Source organism: Crinia signifera, chromosome 4 (assembly GCF_055691185.1).
Source record: "Crinia signifera chromosome 4, ASM5569118v1, whole genome shotgun sequence".
Lineage (NCBI taxonomy): Eukaryota > Metazoa > Chordata > Amphibia > Anura > Myobatrachidae > Crinia > Crinia signifera.
The window spans coordinates 247,754,261-247,772,607 of record NC_139220.1 but is presented as its reverse complement, the minus strand read 5'-3'; the positions used below and the strand labels follow the sequence as shown (position 1 = coordinate 247,772,607).

Here is an 18,347-nt window from a genome sequence, read left to right as displayed (position 1 = left end):
GTTGTGATGTGTATAATAATGGTTCATGCCCATCTCTGTATTTTACAAGGAAAGATGATTTTCTATGTACTGTACGCTGTTGGACGCATGACCGGAAACCTTTAACTGAGTTTGCTGAATGCCAGCAGCAAATAAGGATAAAACAAACCCATACAACTTTATGTATTACTATTCCATCCGGCACACACAATGTGGACACAATATAAAGGATAAATCCAATATATGAGAATGTGTTATTTTATTGCATTGCACTTCATACAGCGGTTGTGTCCATCTCATATGCCAATACGTGTAAAGACACAAGATATTGGTGACATGCCAGGCACAATGTACTTCAACTTTATACCAATTTTTGTTCAACAAATATAGTATTCTGAACTGCTAAGTACATTATAAAGGCCTGATTCAGACCTGCCGACCGAATCCCCACACTAGCACGCGAGTGGATGTGTACACTTACACATCCGCTCACATACGGACGTATGGAGGAGAAATCAATCGATTGTGGCTGTCCATCAAATGATTTCTACAGCCTTCTTTATGAAAAGTAAATCTTTATTACTTTTCAGTTGCCCACTATCCTCTGAATAGGGGGGTGGGCACTGACATCATGTGATGTCAGACGGCCGCCCCGAGGATTCATGGGCACACCTGCGTTTGCACATATTACTTTTGCCCCACCTATTATTATTATTATTATAAATTTATTTATAAGGCGCCACAAGTGTTTCTCAGCGCCGTACAAAGGAACAATACAGGGAGACAAAGCTTGGCCTAACATTGAATAAATAACACAAATACATTACAAATAAAGAGCGCCACAGATCAATACACATTACAGCTTAAATGTAAGTAGTGAGGACTCAATCAACATACAACTAGAGCAGGGGTGTCAAACTCATATTCAACGGGGGCCGCATCAGCAGTTTGGTCACCCTCAAAGGGCCGGTTGTATTTGTAGGACTATGTGTCCACTCTTTATTATCATAAATTATTGTCACTGCATTCAATTATTGTATACTCAGCAGTAGCATTTCCCTCCTGCTATTGCTGTGAACTGCAGTGCATTAGGGCACACGCTGCCTGCACAGCGGGGCAGCACTCAGTCTTAGGGCATATGTCCTGCTTATTATCATGGGACACAGCAATTAATGATGGGCTGCAATGTGCCAGTGCACACACACACATAGGCAGAGAGTTTGACACTTACCCGCTCTGATGCGTCCACTCCAGTCTGAGCTGCTCCACCACCAAGGACACAGCTGCGCTCTCACACAGGCGCATTTCCCCCTCCCTCCTGTGAGTAGCGCTCCTCGCACTATCTATCCAGGAGTGGGGGGCAGCGTGCTCCCGGTCACTGTGCAGTGCACACTCAGCAGTAAGTGACCTGGAGCGCACAGCAGCACCATTCACCACGACGGACCTGCTCTTTCCTCTCTCTGGCTCCTATACAGCAGGTGGGAGCGGAGGAGGGGTCGACGACCGGCGGCACTGCGCTAGAGGGCAGACGTTCTTTGGCTTGTAGGCTGACGTGCATGCGCTGAAGAGGCGGCTTTCTTGTTTAAAAAAAAAATCGAGAATAAAAGGTGAAGGCTGGCGGCGGCTGCGCGGGCCACATGAAGAGGTCTGGCGGGCCGGATTTGGCCCGCGGGCCTTGTGTTTGACACCCCTGAACTAGACGCTTGAGGCCAATGATGGAGATGAGTATGCAGACGAAGATGGTCACTGAGTGTTGGAGTATAGGAGAGCTGTGAGTGAAATGTGAAGAGAAGTGGGCTTTGACAAATGGAGGGAAGAGGGCCCTACTCGGAGGAGCTTACAATCTAGTAGATTGTAAAACCACCTAGAGTGGTTTTGCCCATTTTGAGAACAAATTTGTCCTGCAATCAAGTTTGAATTAGGCCCTTGGTTTCTTAGGAAGTATTATGAAGAGAAGTCTGCCCCTTGTCCCAGGCCACTGGCATTTTTCGAGGATATAAAATGCTCTTGTGGCAGCAGAGTTGTGGATGGTGCCGACTGCAGCAAGATATCTGCATGGGAATTTTGATCGCTGCACATATTCGTAATTGCTACCACATTACACATGTACATACTGTTGCCTCGATATTTAACATGGTTTCCCTGAAGCTAATTTAGACATGTGCGCAATCAGGTTTTACCAATATCTCTGCTTGTACTGTGCTCTATACCTGTTCATTCATTTCTGATTGCTTAGCCAGTGCTCAATATCTTTATCTCACATTACAGTTTCCAACAAGTCATTGCTTGTTTTAAACATATAGAGTTTGTCTCTGATTCAGTTCTGCTAAATAGAAATGTCTCAAGTTGGCATTGAACTGGCTCTTCAGCGTATGCCTTTGACACAAGACATTTCCGCTTGTCAGGAGCTATATCTTGTCTTGTCTTCAGCCCTCCTGTTTCATGATGGGTCTTCTCAACCTAATATAGTCTTGTTTTTTTTGTTTTTTTTTTAACTTTGCTTTAGAATATTACACAGTACTAGCTGGTCAAGCTGTTTGGGATTCATTGTTTTTATTCCATGATCCAGAAAAATCAATGTTCAACTTGCTTCAGCCAGGGAACACTGTTAGATGTTTTGTGGATAGGACTGTAGAAAAGACAGGTCTATGAGGACAAATGAGTGATGTATATATTGTACAAGAGGATGTCTCTATTAGTGATCAGATTCGCTGGGGCCTGACTTTTAGGTACATGCCAAAAATAGAAGAAAATCAATATACAGTAATGCTGCTTTTTTAAACTCGCGTCGTCTGATACTTGCCCTCTCCTGCCAGTACCAGGAGAAACCTCTTAAACATAACAAAATAAAGACATGGGGACATGTATAAGGGGAAAATAAGGGGCAGCTTTATTAAAATGTGAATTTATTTAAATTTGAATCTGTTCATATCTATTTACTAACAAGGAGCTAACTAAACAAAGAAGAATAAAAGAATAGATGAAATACGGTGGTGCAGAAAGAATAGCCTAATAAAGCAATATACCCAACTGCACACAGATCTTCTACCGGTGGGGAACCAAACCCCACTCAAGTTACCCACATCACACCTCAACAACACACCTGGGCCCTTATTCTGGTTCCCTCGCAAAGGCAAATTCCTTATCAAATGGACAAAACCATGTGCACTGCAGGTGTGTGTGTGTGGAAGGGGGGGGGGGTGTCCAATGACGCCGCTAACTACAGTAGGGTAGAATTGGCTGAAGTTGCGCATTAGAAGGGATATCACCTCAAGTTCCCAAGCCAGACGACAACTGAAACCATTCTTTTGTGCCACAAAAAAAGCCAACAACTACCCTAAACCCAAAACCAAACAGGAGGGAGAGAGGGAAACTACACAAACAGCATAACAGCACAGTCAGTCACAGAGTGGCCCTGAAACCCCACAGCTTCTACATTTTAATACTGTAGGCTAGCAACTTCTAAACCCCACCACACACAAAACATAACGAAACTGACCATTTCCTGTCCGGAGGCTCGACTCGGGGGTTTAATCCTCTACATGCTTATGAAATGCATTCCGTTCCTCTGCTTACATCACTATTAGACAGAGAGCAACTTAATTGAACCTTCTTCTTCTTCTTAGTTTTAATATTAAACCTTTTTATACATTCATTTTTCTTATTCCTATATTTATTTTAAATTATTATATATTTTAGCTGACTGAGAGAATGCCTTCTGTTCTACTAATTTATATCTCTGATCTATCCAAACTTGTATTTCTACTGCTTTTTATCATGTGCTCCGGGGGTACCCAATGGTTGGCGGTTCCGTTACCCCTTGCTTGCGATCATTCTTTATTCTATTCCATTAGTTTCAGAGACAGGAAGACATCAGTGGATTCATTTCACATATTAATAAAATAATAAGTTCTCTCAGATTGTAGCAGCTGTTGTATCCACTTGTATCTTTAGATGAGTACTCATCTTTTTCTTAGTAAAGTACTTGTTCCTTTATTCATAGAAAAAGCAATCGTTATACAGTACAGTATACTGTATGTGAATGTCATTAGTAGACGTTTTATACACCACGATGCATATTTTAGGTTTTGCGTGCACAAGTTTGTAAAAGTCAACTTTATTTTTGGTCCTATTTTAAAAGTAGAATCTGGAAATATGTCATGCTTCATTCAAAAGTCTATGGCATTTTATCTAGATATCTATGTAGTGACATTGTTGTTAATTCCTTGTCTGACGTATGCTGCAAAACAGTCACACATTTCGAGTTAAGCTGACCCTCTATACTCAGCTTAGAATCCCTAAGCATTGCTGAGTGAGCTTCCAGTGTCATGTAAAATGACTAATAATATGAGTCAGCTGTAGAGCATATGCACTAGTAGAAAGTACTGCATTAGCTTCTCTCCTGTCAGATCAGATATTTAATAGGAACCCTAGAAGCACAAAGCTCTCAGTTTATGATCATCTGACATTATGCAGAATCAGCCACAAAGCCTATTACAGTTCTGAAAGGCGGAAAAACAGAAAAAAAGTTGCCTTCAAACTTAACATGAATAAAACAAATGTATTTACTCTCTGCCCTTTATATTTTGGAAAACAATGGTGGGAAACATGTTTGCTAGACACTGCCCACGGGAATGTAAATATCTGCTGTTTTAAGAACACTCTTGCAACATACAGTGACTCATTGTAAATGATTCTTGGTTGTGGCAGAAGCACAGATGGAGGAATTACTGTGACACCATCCAGTTTATCCATCAATGGTACCCGTGATGGTGAGCATTGATGGATAACCAGACTTTTGTGGCCCTTTGGTCACTAAGGAGCGCTGGTCTTATAAATGGAGAGAGTTTTTTTTTATATTTTTACATAGAATGCTAATAATAGGCTGGAGGATGTTTTTTTTTTAAACTGCGCACAGTTGCCGCCCCTTGTTTTGAGGTTGTGTACCATAATTTGATGGATAACCCACTGATGGCCATGCCAAGTGTAAACCTGTGCAGTTCCATCGTGTTTTGGCACTGTAATGATTACTGCAGTGTAGGGTGGCTAAGTGACCCTGGTAACAAGGTTGTAGCTAATGTAGGAGGAGTGCAGCTGCCATGGGGCTCAAAGCTGAGAGAGAGAGAGAGAGAGAGAGAGAGAGAGGCTGAATATACTGTATAGGCTACAATATATCTAGTTATACCTCTGGACCTGCTCATTGTAATATAATATGAAATGAACTGGAGGGCATCAGGATGTTACATTAAATAAACAGAGCAATTTAATATGACACAATATTAAGTGCCTCTATGACATACTATAGTGTGGCATAATATGAACTAGGGGCACTGTAATGTGCCATAATATGAAATTAGCAAGACACCTAAAGTTTCGCTTTTTAGATGAAAATATTGAAATGTATGAAGAAGCTTCGATCGGTACTTGTGTATTATCTGGGCGCCCGATATTGTTAATTGCATGCCTTAACTTAATTTAACGCAATTTCCCGCGTCAATCTCATCGCATGCAACCAAATCGCATGCGATGCGATTGACGTGATTTTCCATAGGAATCAATGTTAAATGGTCCCAAATGGTCCCTGAGACCATTAGGGTCAATGTGAAATGCCCCCCCCCCCCCATTTGTATGCCCCCTTATTGTTAACGCCACCCCACCATCAACGCCAACCCAAAGCGTGGCGAGCGCAGTGAGCCCGCGAGGGGCGGCGGTACGCATCCTCCGACATTTTCGTACCCCCACTATCCACGTCAGCGTGGAGTTGATTTTATATAGTGTGGCAAGCGCAGCCAGTGAAGTAACACGTAATACCAGTAAAGTAATGCACGTCCCCTCGTGGGGCTCGCTGTGTTCGCCACGCTTCCGGCTCGGTGGCTCGCTGCGCTCGCCACACTATATAAAATCATCTCTACGTTGATAGTGGGGGTATGAAAAGGTCGGAGGATGCATACCGCGGCCCCTCGCGGGCTCGCTGCGCTCGCCATGCTTCGGGTTGGCGTTGATGGTGGGGTGGCGTTAACAATGAGGGGGCATAGAAACAACAGGGGGGCCTGGGGGGCATTTCACATTGACCCTAATGGTCTCAGGGACCATTTGGGACCATTTAACATTGATTCCTATGGGAAAATCGCGTCAATCGCATCGCATGCGATTTGGTTGCATGCGATGCGATTGACGCGATTTTTCCGACCCGCTGAAAAAATTTGGCGCCCATATAATACACAAGTACCCTTCGATCTAGTTAAAATGATGTCAGGATGTCCCAAAGAGGTTCATTAATATACTTTAGCATAGTAAAAATGAGTGCGAGCTTGTCCTAGTGCAAAGTTACTGACTTTGTTATGGGATATAGATCAGAATCTACTTCTTATTTATTTAGCACCATCTAGAAGATAGTAGACAGGATCTGATTGGTTGCCCATAGCAATATCACATGTGAAGTAGAATACACATCTTAGTAAATTTCCAACTGTGTGTTTTCACCCGAAAGTGTTTTTTTTCTTTTTGTGGGAGAGGATGCTCTGTAATTGAAGTGACCAAGAAAAAAAAACTTGGGGCAAAAAAATCATAGTAAATCCCTTTTGTTTGCCCTTACTATAATAGTGCACCTCTGTGTCTTCTTATGTCCAACTCTTTAATGAATGCTACAGTAAGTTCAGTAAACAATGCACTACGCTTTGTTATTTAGGTACAGTATTTTAAACACTTCCGTTTATTGTCTTTCATTGTGGCAGTTTATTTTAAACATGAATTGGTTTTGCATCCACTATGCTGGGAACATGATTGGGCTGCATTAGAGCATATAATTATGCCAAAGATTAGCCAATATATTAACAGTTAAACATGTTAAAGTGCATTATGCTGAAATAAATAAATCAAATGTTTAGAAAACAACAATCAAGAACATTGATACAAAAATAACAGGTTTCAAAGATATTGCACATACAGTATTGTCTTATTGTTTTTGGTTGTGTTTTGAGTTCAGTTTTTTACAAACCACGTGTGATTGATGTCCACTATTATTAGACTATTACATTTGGTTAGTAAGCATATAAAAAGTAAAAAAAAAAGTATCGCTTACCAATACTGCCTAGTAATTAACACAGTGATTGGCATATACTGTATGTACTGCTGGACATCACTGATAGAATGAATAACTCTCAATAGCATATCCAGTATACTTTGTTATTATTTTCAATACACACAATATATCTGATTTTAGAATTATGGCTTGACAGTTGCTGTGTCAAATTTTTGCATAGCAATTGGATGTGGTATAACTTTGTCGACAGTGACAATGTTGACATTCAGTATGTGTTCATGGATATGTCGACATGATGAACGGTCAACTAACTATCCCTCATTGGCAGCTCCCGCTTCTCAGTAGACCTGTAATACTCTTGCATTCCAATAAGTATCTCTCCCCCCATGCCAAATTGCCCCACCTTGCTCTTCTGGCACATGACCAGCATAGGGGACTACAATCTTTGTTTTTAAGACCAATTCCTGTTTACAATAAACTGCCACAATTAAAGACAATAAACATAAGTGTTTATAATACTATACCTTAATAACACAGCGTAATGCATTGTTTGCTGAACTTACTGTACTGTAGCATTTAGTAAAGAGCTGGACATTAGAAGACACAGAGGTGCACTATTCTATTAAGGGCAAACAAAAGGATTTACCCTGATTTTTTTGCCCCAAGTTTTTTCAATTACAGAGCATCCTCTCCAAAAAAAAAAAAAACCCACTCTTTCAGATGAAAACACACAATATTCACAATTGTGACCATGAAAACAGGTCAGTTATCAGGGATTTTTTTCTCCCGCCAAAGTCAGTCACTTTGCACTAGGACAAGCTCGTACTTTTTTTTTTACTATGCTAAAGTATATTAATGAACTACTCTAAGATGCCCTAACATAATTTTAACTAGATCGGAGCTTCTTCTTCTTTCGTTATTTTCATCTAAAAAGCGAAACTTTAGGAAGATGTTGACATAGAGCAAAACGCTTTTGCACGTTTCGGTACTTATGTATTATCTGGGCTCCCATGTTAAATGCACCCCATTTTTTCATACCCCTACTATCCAACTACGCATGGAGTTGATTTTATATAGTGTGGCGAGCGAAGCGAGCCACCGTGCCCGAAGCGTGGCGAGCGCAGCGAGCCCCGCGAGGGGACGCGGTCTCATTAGAAAAACGGGAGCCCAGATATTACATAAGTACCCACGTTTCTTATTCAGGTCAAGTCACAACATTTCCACACTAGCTGATCTTGAATATCTCAATTTCAACTTTTTCACTCTGCCCTAAGGTATATGCATTGTGCCTCAGCTGGTGCAGGAAGTGTGCCTATTATTATTATTATTATTATTATTATTATTATTATTATATTTATAAGGTGCCACAAGTGGTATGCAGTGCCGTACATGTAGAACACATTAGAACAGTACAAGGTATACAGAACTACATAACAGCGACAGCAGAACAAAAAGAGAGCACAATTAACAGCACAAATCTTAGTACACAATACAGCGGAGATATAGGGAAGTGAGTGAGAAGAGATGCAGGTATAGATTGTAGGGGAGTAAGAGAGCTGCAATTGAAATGCAAGAAGAGTGCTGTGAGAACAGGAGGAGAGAGGGCCCTGTTCTAAGGAGCTTCTATCTAGAGCTCTAGAGACATGCATGTATGTGCTCACCATTAAAGTCTATGCCACTATGCATATGCCCGCTCGTATGCATTGCATCAACAAAAAGCATGAATACATCTGTTTGTCATAATGCGAATTGGAGGCACTGTGTTGCATAATGTGTAATGGAAGCCCCATGTGACATAACATTTACTAAGACACTAAAATGATTCAGAAAATGAACTACTGTAGATCATTATTATGGGGCATAAAATTTAAAATTGTGGTGTAATAAAATTGAGAGGTATATATCTAGAAGCATTTGTACATGGGCCCCTTTAAAATGCAGCTATAGGGCCAACATAGTTCTGTAGCTGATTAAACACTGCAGTGGTGGTAGTTCTGCTACTAATTCTTGTTCTGAAAAATGTGTCCTCATATGCCATACGGCACAAGATGCCCAGAACGACCCTAAGAGAGCCAAGGTGCGCCTTCAATTTTATTACATTTTGCTGGTCTGAGACTTTAAGTTGGTAGAATTAATTGTAATCACATACAAAGTCATAGATGAAGCACCAAGGAACTTGACGTATACAGATGCAGACTCATTTGCACGCAGATGCACAAATGTAGCATATCAAATGGATCAGTGCAGGCTAGCAATGTAGTTTTCTCGGGTGTTTTATTTCATATTAATAGTAAACACAAGGGGATATATTTACTAATGATTGTTTTTTTCTACCACTTGAGTATTATTATTATTGTAATTTTATTTAAAAGGCACCACAAGTATTTTGCAGCGCCGTACAAAGGAACAGTACAAGGAGACTAAACTTAAACTACATTGAATAAATAACAAAACATGAGTAAATCAATCTTAATGGATGTTGGGCTTGCGGGACTAAAACCCTGGCTGTGGTGTGGTATGGGGTTCCGACAGTCGGGATCCCGACTGCCCGGACTCAGACAGCATGGCGAGCGCAACAAAGCCCCTTGCGGGCTCGCTATTCTATTCTCCCTCTATGGGGGTTGTGGACCCCCACGAGGGAAAATAGCGGGTGGCCATCGGGCACCCGGCTGTCAGCGTTTTGATTTTCGGGATCCCGACGTCGGGTAAATGACTGTCGGGATCCTGACTGTCGGGACCGCGTCTGGCACCCGCCCAATACCTAATTTGCGTAGTTGTGTATTGAGAATACCATTACACCACTATGCTGGCTACGTAAGCTACGTAACTTACGTAAAGTACGTAACTTACATAGCTTGTTCAGGAGCTGTGCTAATACGCAATGGTTCATATCCCCACTATCCACGTCATACCCCCAGTATCCATGTGGGCATGTAGTTAATTTTATAAAGTGTGGCAAGCGGATATGCTGCGCTCGCCACACTTTATAAAATTAACTCCACGCCCATGTGGATACTGGGGGTATGACATGGATAGTGGGGATATGATTGTTAGTGGGTGAAATGTGTGTTGATAGTGCTTGTGTGTGTGTAGTTTATTATACTTACCTAACGTCCATCACGATCCCCACAGCGATGTCCCCAGCGCCAGCGTTCCCCTCCTCCATGACACCCGCGTTCCCCTCCTCCATGAAACCCCGGCGGCAGCGTTCCCCTCCTCTGGCAGTCTCCTCCATGACACCTCAGCGCCAGCGTTCCCCTCCTCCATGACACCCGTGTTCCCCTCCTCCTGCAGCCTCCTCCATGACACCTCGGCTGCTGCAATGTATGCAATTAGCGTAGTGCCACCGGGGGAGCAGGAAAACCATGTTATGCTCCCCCAGCGGCAGTATGCTGAATTACGTACATTGCTGCCGCCGGGGAGTGACGAGTGACTGCCGGAGGAGGGGAACGCTGCCGCCGGGGTGTCATGGAGGAGGGGAACGCTGGTGCCGTGGACGTTAGGTAAGTATAATGCACTACACACATATTAGCAGGGCGCCCGGCAAAGCTACGCTGACAACGTAGCCTAAGTTACGTTGTCAGCATATACACAAGTGCCATTTCTTATATAGCGCATACATATTCCGCAGCGCTTTACAGAGAATTTTTGAACAGTCACGTCAGTCCCTGTCCATTAGAGCTTACAATCTATATTCCCTACCACGTGTACATGCACACACATTCATTCTAGGGTTAATTTTGTTAGGAGCCGTGGAAACCCACGCAATTACGGGGATAATAGACAATCTCCGCACAGTTAGGGCCATGGTGGGAATCAAACCCATGACCTCAATGCTGTGAGGCAGTAATGCTAATCATTACACCATCCATACTGCCCCAGTATATAAATATTTATATATTACATGCACATATATATACTTTACACACACACACACACACACACACACACACACACACACACACACACACACACTGTATTTACATTCAATCAAAACAATTTTCATTGTTTAAACACAAAGAACCAGGCTGCTGAGGTTTGGAACTAACTTCTGCCTTTGATATACTGATGTGTTTGATCTTGACTAGATCAATGTTATCAGCCTGTGGCTCTGGAGGTACATAAACCTCTTGCTGGCACTCTGGGAAGCATTTCAACCAAACGTTTCTTTAAAACCTCTTTTTTTCTTCAGGGGTCATTCACCTGCTGTGCTCCTGCACTTTGTACACCCCTTACATTGACACCAGAGACTGTCCATTGAAGAGAAAGTGTTATCTAATAAAATACATGTAGGAGATTTTATGTGTGTTACTAATATGACCCATGAAAAAATGTGAACATAATTTTGGTGCCTTTCATAGATTTGTACAGTAGATCTATATCCAGCACTGCTAAAGAAAACATCAGTTAAACATGCTGAACATTGTAAGGGCCATTACACAACATGACGCACACCGCAGTTTCCATTCCATTACACAACATGCCACAAACCATAGTGCCTATTACACAACATACTGCACACCAAAATGCACATTACACAATATGCTGCACATCGTAATGCCCATTCCACAACATGCAGCACATTGTAATGCCCATTACACAAAATGCTGCACACCATAATGCCCATTGCACAACATGCCACACATCGTAATGCCCATTACACATTATGCCATTCACCACAATGTCCCCAGTACTCTTGCTTGTATATATGATGCCCCCAGTAGTACCCCTCCAACAAATGCCTCTGCAGTGCCCCTTAAACAATGCCCCTAGTGGGGCCATTTACACATATAGCCCCCAAAAGTGTCACTTTCATTAAGCTCCTAGTCCTGCCCAGCATCCACCACTTTAATTGCTACTGCTGCTGCGGGGAGATGTGGAGAGTGCAGTGGATAGTACAGGAAAGGGCAGAGAGCGTAGCACAGAGTGCACTCCTGCTCTCCTCACAGTGAATCCGTCAGCTCATGAGCCAATCGGTGCTCGCAGTCCTGCAGCCAGTCGCTAATGGTGGCTGTCGGTCCCCGAGCTCTGATTGACTGACTGACATCCGGCTTCACATATTTGAATTGTCTTCCACAGGTGTAGCAGCAGGCACACCAGTAGTTATGCCCTGTTGGTCACAATTAATGTTTACTGCAACGTGAAAGCAGATGTACCTATATCTGCAATACCCATCTCTGACATGTCTCAATGAAGAACTTAATTTTACAGATTTTCTCTAAAAGTAGTTTTGCATGTTTTGTATTCTTTTCTAATATTATGATATTTTTCATGTTAGTGATTTGTTGTACATATCCTATTTTGTTTACTTGTGCACCTTACACCGTCTACCCATTTTTTTGTGTACCCTTTTTTCCTATGTATTTCTTACAGTATGTATTTTTATGTATTTGTCTTCATGGTTATCTAGTGGCGAATTAGATGTAGTGGGTCAGTCGCACAAGAATATACAGATCAAAAATTGTGTGTACAATGGCGTAAGGCCCCCTGTTTGGTAGGGATATGGATAATTAAATCAATGACCCTACAGGGGTGTTCTACCATGGACAATATAGAGTAATATTAAAAAGGGATCTCTCTAATATTTATATTAGCGGCTAAAGTATCTAATGGCTAAGCTCTTCCAGCTAACTGCCACCAAAACTTTAAATTGGCACTCAATAATTAGAATGGGTAAAGCTATTGCCAAATGTCCTGTATCCTGTATAAGCATCGGATACAACAAACTAAAGTCACTCCTTCCAATGTCTCATTTGTTGGAAAAGACACTGCAGTGTGCATTGGAAGAAAGGACTTCAGGTGGTTGTATATGATGCAGTAGCCCATACTTATACAGTGCTATATATGGTGTTCCTGGGTTCCATCTTTATGCATAAGTCTGTTATATGACTAAAAATACTCAGTACATTCTGTTTCGGATACTACGCCTGTGAATAGTTTTTCCAATGTAAATGCAACTGCGTTGACAATAGCACTGTTGTTTTATTCAGCAGTGCTGGGAATAGATCCACGACTCTATTTACTACAAGGCCAATTTTCATCGGAATTTTTTAAAATCCATTTCAAATAGTTAAAAAATCAATCTAAATCGATGTAGAGTTTCTAGGGCTAAACACACAATTACAGGTACTAGTTAATATTAAAAATAATCTGATTGTAAGTGTGAGTTGTAGCCCTGTAAACTTAACATCTATTTAGATTGATTATTTTTAAATAAGAATCAATTGAAATTGACCTTTAGGAAATAGACCCCTGCTATAGTCTGATGGATTCTGCTTTACAGGTTTGTTCCTGTGAGGCCAGGAGAGATGAGTGGAGTGTGCTAGGTCCTGCAGAGGGCAGTGTCTGAGTGCAGTCTGTCCTGGCAGAGGGAGTGTTGCACAAAGATGAGGAAAGCCTCCACAAAAGTTTTTTTTTTTTTTTTTACTATTATTCAGGGATGAACAGAAGTTATTGTGTAAACAAATTAGACAGTAGGTCAACTTCATATATTTGACATGCAATAGATTTACAATAACAAAAAGTAATCTGTTAGTTTTGACTAACTAAACACAGTCTGTCTATACAGTGGAACCCCCTGTAGACGAGGTAATGAATGACACAACAGTAGATGCAGTGTGTAGCCACTTGATACTCTGGCTATATATCCTCTGATTGGCTATGTGTCCTCTGCACTAACACATGGGTGTACCTATAATGGGTGTGGAGTGTGAAATGCACAGGGTTCAGGAAGGCCCACACTGCACACCATGCACCCATAGACCATACTTAGGCCAGGAGGCTCCTGGAAGGGTGGGCAAGCCTCCCACGTTTCCAAGGATCCCCCACATTCTCCCCCACATCTTCTTACTTTGCCGGTTAAATACCACCATTTGCGGGTGTACACAGATGGGGCTAAGATGATGCAAATTATGTCATTTTTGCCCTGCCTCCTCCATGTACAACCACAAATTGCAGTATTTCCTGCAATTGGGGCAGGGCTTGATGATGCAAAGCTCGATCCCCACACCCCTGAACACAGCTAAAAGTCTCCTCTCAGGGCTTCTCCCGGAAAAGAAACATGAAATATTGGCAAGTACAGTATGTACTTACCTGTCCATCACCACTGCAGATACTGTTGTGAAAATGGCAATTAGTCATGTTCCCAAAGATCTGTGCATACACATAAGAGTCATCAATGGGGAAATAGTGTAGACAGCAGGATATCAGATATCAGTGCATTTGTGATACAATGCTAAATTCAGGAATAGAAGGGGTGGGCCCACCAAAAAAAGGCTACCCATGGGTCGCCTCCTCTCTTAATTTACCTCTGCATACTGTAATTGTGTATTTCAGCAGCTTCCTGCAGCAACATTGCATCCACTTTATTCTTGCTTGGGCCTTCAACATATGACCTGAGTGGCCTCCAGTGCTGGGTCCACCTTGTGTGTGTACAGAATATAGGCAGCTTTGCAAGAAAAGGAAATTGCTCCTTTTTATAGGGACTTATTCTGCATGTCTGGACTAGAGGCAGCTCCATCCAACTCTGCATCAGCCACATAAATGTGCATTTTCTAATACAAAAAATAAACCAGGCCACACTGAAATGAAGTGATTAATATTGGTGATGTAGTATGAGAACTATCAGAATACAACTTCATGCTGCATTGTGTTAGAAGTGTGTCACTAGTTTGTTACATATCATGTTCCTATTATGTATCTAAAATGAATGATTTGCGCTTTAGTGATGAAAGGTTGAAACCATTAATCTGCATTTCAAAATACTCCATTGGCAGGATCCCTGAGGAAAGTTTCATCCTTCACACTAATACACGGAGAGAATTGGTGCTGAGTTCCTTGAGGCATAAAATATTTAATATGGCATTTCAAACAGCAAAATGTAAAATCTTCATTGAGTGTATTGTGTGTAAATGCATGAAAGGCCAGTGTTACATCATAAGGGATTATTCAGACCTGATCGCAGCCCTGCGATTTCACAAGGCGGCTGATTGTCGATAGACTGCACATGCGTACGGATCGTGGTGCGCATGTGCGAGGCCATTCAGCAGCAAATCCAGCATCTTTTCTACTTAATATTAGTTGGACACAGTGGCTGTTTCTTGTGATGCTGCATGACCTTTCGTCTTCACCCAATCAATTCACTGGCAGCAAATATAAAAAAATAAAAAAAAGCCACATCATATTGGTTTTGTGACTATACAAAGTACAGTAACAGAGTGAAAGCAGATCTACAGTAGTCAGTGAGTGTCCAACTCTTTGTATCTATACACATTTATTTATGACTTAACAACTTAGAATTCTTTATATCTGGGCGCTTTTATTATCACTACAGAGCAGTGGTCTCCAACCTTAATTGAGTGTGAGCTACTCAAGACACAAAAGACAAAAAAAACCCTCCCGGAGAGCTACTAAAATTTGTACTAATAATCTGATACTATGCCCCTGACACACTATGCAACACATTGCAATGCACCTCACACCTAATGCGAGCAGTGGTGAGCAAAAGTGGTCGAGCCACCCGGATTGCACAGGCGAGCTACCGGTAGCTCGCAAGCGACTGGTTGGCGACCACTGCTATAGAGTAAACCCCTAAATATCACTTAGCTGAGATCACATCATGCCAGTAAATAAATCCCTAGTGTGCTTGGTACTTAACCCAAATAGGAGGTATTGTCCCATGTGGGTGTTAACCTAAATAGGAGACTGAAGATATTGTAATTTTGAAATATAATGCAAATCAAAAAAGCATGAACCTTTTTAAATAACTTCTTATACGGTACATTAACTGTATATATAGTAGATAACTGCTGGAGAACATATGTACTGTAGGATTACAAATACATACTGCAACTGAGGTAATCAATCCGATATTCGCACTGTCAGCACTGGGGGGCGGCACTTGGGAGCCCCCCTCATGGAGCAAGTTGAGAAGTAGTGCCGCAGCGGCGCCCACACCATCCCCACCCCCCGTGGAGCGGGGTGAGCACAGCGGCACCCGCACCGTCCCCAAACCCCCATGGAGCCTGGTGAGTTAGCAACGCCTGCACCATCCCCACACCCCGCCCCCCGTGGAGGGACTCGGCAGCGGCGAAAACTGGCCTCAAATTGTCAGAAAACAGCTGTGAATTTGAAAATCCATTTTCCATTTATGACAAAAGAGCACAGATTGAATACCCCCCTATAACCTTTATCTTTTTTTTATGTTGCCCTATGTTGTATGCAGGGGAGTATTTTATTTTTTTGCTAGTATGCACTGCACAGGTACCATGGTTATTTTACAAAGACAGTCACATTGAGGAATTATACTCTAAGTTATTAACATAGTGAAAATGTGTGGGCTCAAACACAGGCATGTGGAGACCACTTCAGGGGCTTGATCTTGTATGCAGCAAACCTGTCTCTGATGGTTTTATTATCTCCAGTTTGTGTCTAAGCACATATCTCGGCAGCTGCAACATATGTATACTACCCTCTCGGAATGGCCGGGAGGGTCCCGGAAATTGGGTCCCCCTCCCGTTCCCCCGGAAAGGGGGGCAACCCTCCCGCATAACCCCCCATCTCCCGCGATCCACCCCTCGGCAGGGGGTCCGCAGGTAAAATGTCGCAATCGCGTCATTTAGCCATGCCCCGAGGGCAGCTCAAAAGTCAGTAAGTATGACTTAGTATGGCATTTGAGGCCACCTATGAATTAGGCCCATTATCAGTTATACATGCACGCTGACTTGTCATATTGAAATAATAATACAGATGTAGATGCTCTTATTCTTACCTCTACTGCAGCCGAACAGTTAATAGCTGTAAGGATGCTAATTGCTGGGTGGCTGATAGCAGGTGGAGAGACGTTCTACATGCATGCTACCATGACAAAGTATTCGCTGGTACTGCTGCACAAAAGAAGAATGCAGCTGCATCTGTACATAACAATGTGTATAAGTGATGTATATTAACTATAATAACATGTTTCTCAGTAACATGCACAGGATGTACTGATCCTGTTTTGTACTACTAAATAAATGGTTCAAGTTTTATTGACCGCTAATCACTTCACCTCCAAAAAAAAAAGATAAAAATGCAATAATTCAAGATCACAAAATACTCAGGGCTTGAATCCAAATGTGAAAGGTGAGGTCTGGGGAAGGGGGTGGGGGGATGTTAACAATACACTACTGTAGTTTGCAAAGTGATGAGCTCCGGGGAAGAATTCAGTGCAGGAGTATTATAAAATATTCAGAATCACCCTCTGCTGACATCTCCTCTGCATTATATCCTGTCAGAAGCCTTGGCAAAAGAGTGACTCATAACCCCCTCATCATTCATTGCCACTTCAGATTATGCTAAAGACATTTGCAAGATGAGCAGGATAAAATGTTACAGTAAATAAATGCTGCAATCTTGCCTCCTTATTTCAAAATGAATCTCCTTTAACATCAATAGAGCGAAAAATGCCACCGTTTAGTTTTATTTATTTATTTTTTTACTTTTAAAGGCCAGATCTTTAAAAAAGAGCGTCAACCGAGGGCAAAAAAAATGATATATTATTTAAAATATAAATGCTCCAAATACATTACACTGAAATAAACCTAGCTACAGTACACTGCAATGAAATGCATTGCTTCCATAGGAAAGACTGTAGAAGAAGGTAGCTGTCCAACAGCCCCGGTGCTGAAATTATTGCTGGGAACAAACATAAGTCATTCAATGCATGGCATACCATTCTTAAGTTAAAACTAATAAATAACTGTATAGGTGTCACTATACTCATCTGTTAGGATTCACAGCTATGAAAAATATGATTTATGGATTTATCTGCAACTACTTATGCAAGGGAGAGTACAGTACGTTATGTTCTGTTTCATCTTGACTGCACATAGACACCGCATTATCTGCATTAGGAATATCTTCCGTGTTCATCTTTACTACGGAACAGGGATATTGCAGTCAAGGATAAATACTGTAGATTGTGAAGAGTTCACAGAATTTGGTGCCTTTCGACAAGCTTGATGATCTCAGTATGCTGATTAAATGTTGAAATATCCATACTTGCCTACCCGACCCTCTCCATGAGGGAGAAAATGCTCTGTTCCTGGACTTCCCTGGTAATGTATGATTGCCGTCACCTGTGGTGAAACACCTTTGTTATCAATTACCTAGCTCCCCACAGGTGATGGCAATCACACATTACCAGGGCAGTCCAGGAACAGAGCATTTTCTCCCTCGTACACAGGGCCGGCGGAACCCGCTCAGCGAGGGATGCAAAGCAGGGAGGCGCCGGCCAGCAGAGGCGCTCTCCATGCTCTGCACCCTGCTCCCTGCTCCTGTCGGCTGC

The 18,347-nt window shown here is 42.1% G+C and overlaps 1 protein-coding gene across 1 annotated transcript in view; it reads left to right on the top strand.

Moving 5' to 3' along the window:
• Positions 1–18,347, top strand: part of AGBL1 (AGBL carboxypeptidase 1) — a 535,096-nt gene that overhangs the window by 316,686 nt on the left and 200,063 nt on the right. The window lies entirely within an intron of this gene.